This window comes from Pseudophryne corroboree, chromosome 1, assembly GCF_028390025.1.
Source record: "Pseudophryne corroboree isolate aPseCor3 chromosome 1, aPseCor3.hap2, whole genome shotgun sequence".
NCBI lineage: Eukaryota > Metazoa > Chordata > Amphibia > Anura > Myobatrachidae > Pseudophryne > Pseudophryne corroboree.
The window spans coordinates 1,095,084,382-1,095,088,029 of NC_086444.1; the positions used below are offsets into that span (position 1 = coordinate 1,095,084,382).

Below are 3,648 nucleotides of genomic sequence, written 5' to 3' on the forward strand. Positions count from 1 at the left end.
CAAGCTCCTGAAAAACCACACCACCAACTCCCTCAGTGTCAATTTCCTCCTTAGACAGCAAAGCCAATAGTCCTGCAGGCCATGTCACTGGCAAGTCTGACGAGTCCTCTCCTGCCTGGGATTCCTCCGATGCATCCTTGAGTGTAACGCCTACTGCTGCTGGCGCTGCTGTTGTTGCTGCTGGGAGTCGATCGTCATCCCAGAGGGGAAGTTGGAAGACCACTTGTACTACTTCCAGTAAGCAATTGACTGTCCAACAGTCCTTTGCGAGGAAGATGAAATATCACAGCAGTCATCCTGCTGCAAAGCGGATAGCTCAGGTCTTGGCAACTGCGGTGGTGTTAAACGTGTGTCCGGTATCCACTGTTAATTCACAGGGAATTAGTGAATTGATTGAGGTACTGTGTCCCTGGTACCAAATACCATCTAGGTTCCATTTCTCTAGGCAGGCGATACCGAGAATGTACACAGACGTCAGAAAAAGAGTCACTAGTGTCCTAAAAAATGCAGTTGGACCCAATGTCCACTTAACCACGGACATGTGGACAAGTGGAGCAGGGCAGACTCAGGACTATATGACTGTGACAGCCCACTGGGTAGATGTATTGCCTCCCGCAGCAAGAACAGCAGCGGCGGCACCAGTAGCAGCATCTCGCAAACACCAACTCATTCCTAGGCAGACTACGCTTTGTATCACCGCTTTCCATAAGAGGCACACAGCTGACAACCTCTTACGGAAATCATTGCAGAATGGCTTACCCCAATTGGACTCTCCTGGGGATTTGTGACATCGGACAATGCCACCAATATTGTGCATGCATTACATGTGGGCAAATTCCAGCATGTCCCATGTTTTGCACATACATTGAATTTGATGGTGCAGAATTATTTAAAAAACGTCAGGGGCGTGCAAGAGATGCTGTTGGTGGCCCGAAGAATTGCGGGCCACTTTCAGCATTCAGCCACTGCGTGCCGAAGACTGGAGCACCAGCAAACACTCCTGAACCTGCCTTGCCATCATCTGAAGCAAGAGGTGGTAACGAGGTGGAATTCAACCCTCTATATGCTTCAGAGGATGGAGGAGCAGCAAAAGGCCATTCAAGCCTATACATCTGCCTACGATATAGGCAAAGGAGGGGGAATGCACCTGACTCAAGCGCAGTGGAGAATGATTTCAACGTTGTGCAAGGTTCTGCAACCCTTTGAACTTGCCATACCTGAAGTCAGTTCAGACACTGCAAGCCTGAGTCAGGTTATTCCCCTCATCAGGCTTTTGCAGAAGAAGCTGGAGAGATTGAAGGAGGAGCTAAAACGGAGCGATTCCGCTAGGCATGTGGGACTTGTGTATGGAGCCCTTAATTCGCTTAACCAGGATTCACGGGTGGTCAATCTGCTGAAATCAGAGCACTACATTTTGGCCACCGTGCTCGATCCTAGGTTTAAAGCCTACGTTGTATCTCTCTTTCCGGCAGACACAAGTCTGCAGAGGTGCAAAGACCTGCTGGTGAGACACTGTCATGTCAAGCGGAACGTGACCCGTCAACAGCTCCTCCTTCACATTCTCCCGCAACTGGAGCTGCAAGGAAAAGGCTAAGAATTCCTAGCCCACCCGCTGGCGGTGATGCAGGGCAGTCTAGAGCGAGTGCTGACATCTGGTCCGGACTGAAGGACCTGCCAACGATTACGGACATGTCGTCTACTGTCACTGCATATTATTCTGTCACCATTGAAAGAATGGTGGAGGATTATATGAGTGACCGCATCCAAGTAGGCACGTCAGACAGTCCGTACATATACTGGCAGGAAAAAGAGGCAATTTGGAGGCCCTTGCACAAACTGGCTTTATTTTACCTAAGTTGCCCCCCCTCCAGTGTGTACACCTTGTCAGCAATCGGCGTACGAGGTTACTTCCAGAAAATGTGGAGAAGATGATGTTCATCAAAATGAATTATAATCAATTCCTCCATGGAGACATTCACCAGCAATTGCCTCCAGAAAGTATACAGGGACCTGAGATGGTGGATTCCAGTGGGGACGAATTAATAATCTGTGAGGAGGGGGATGTACACAGTGAAAGGGGTGAGGAATCAGACGATGAGGAGAAGGGGGACATCTTGCCTCTGTAGAGCCAGTTTGTGCAAGGAGAGATTGATTGCTTCTTTTTTAGTGGGGGCCCAAACCAACCAGTCATTTCAGTCACAGTCGTGTGGCAGACCCTGGCGCTGAAATGATGGGTTTGTTAAAGTGTGCATGTCCTGTTTATACAACATAAGGGTGGGTGGGAGGACCCAAGGACAATTCCATCTTGCACCTCTTTTTTCTTTAATTTATCTTTGCATCATGTGATGTTTGGGGCCAATTTTTTTTAAGTGTCATCCTGTCTGACACTGCAGTGCCACTCCTAGATGGGCCATGTGTTTGTGCCGGCCACTTGGGTCGCTTAGCTTAGTCATCCAGCGACCTCGGTGCAAATTTTAGGACTAAAAATAATATTGTGAGGTGTGAGGTGTTCAGAATAGACTGGAAATGAGTGCAACTTATGTTTATTGAGGTTAATAATACTATGGGATCAAAATGACCCTCAAATTCTATGATTTAAGCTGTTTTTGAGGGGTTTTTGAAAAAAAACACCCGAATCCAAAACACACCCGAATCCGACAAAAAAATTTCAGGGAGGTTTTGCCAAAACGCGTCCGAATCCAAAACACGGCCGCGGAACCGAATCCAAAACCAAAACACAAAACCCGAAAAATGTCCGGTGCACATCTCTAATTATAACCATCATTATACTTTTAGAACCGGGCTCTCTGTACCGATTTGGAAGTACCTTTGTTCATTTATTATGAGACTGATGTCAGATTAAAATAGGTCTGAGAATTATCAAATCTACCTACAACTATTCTTCACTTTCTATGGGTCCTAGTCAGCACGCCTCTCTCATCCTCTTTCCGCTATATATCATTATATGACATTGGACAGCAGAAGGTGAGGCCCTTAACCCATACTATTCTTTTCTAAAAATTCAAGTACTCTCTCATCTAAATGCCAGAAAATTATCTCTATGCAATTCTCCAGGATACAGAGAAACTGTGCTATCAATTGGAAAGCAGAAGTACAACCTAATTTTTGGTTAGTCATTAACCGCACACTCTCTCATTTGTGATCATTGGTCCTCTTACTGCCATATTTCACTGGCTACGCCCAATCTCGTCTGATCTTGGAAGCAAAGCAGTGAAACGCCGAATTAGTACCTAGATGGGAGACCACTAGGGAATACTGGGTGCAGTAACTGAATATCCTTTGTCAAAGCACAAAAAGCAGAAGTGTGGGAGAAACCTTTGACTCTTACCACCTTTCCCATCTGTCTATAGAATAGCCTCTATCGCATCTTGATCTCCAACTTTAAACAGTCTCCTTCACTCATACTAGGAGAATCCCTTACTGAAGGCGAAATATTATCAATATTACTAATAATTTAAATCTAAAAATTAATATCACCTATTTCTGGATATCGGATGATATTCCAGTTTAATGATCTAATATTTTCACCTCAGGTACATCACATTGAGCAATTTTGCTAAAAATGTATTAATTTTAAGCAGTATATCTTACCTTGCAAAAAGATTTACACTACTGCATCCTAGAGGT

General features: G+C 45.4%; 1 pseudogene; it reads left to right on the forward strand.

Annotated features, from left to right (window-relative positions):
- Nucleotides 1-3,173: 3,173 nt before the first annotated feature.
- On the forward strand, nt 3,174-3,292 carry LOC134940633 (5S ribosomal RNA; annotated as a pseudogene).
- Nucleotides 3,293-3,648: the final 356 nt, after the last annotated feature.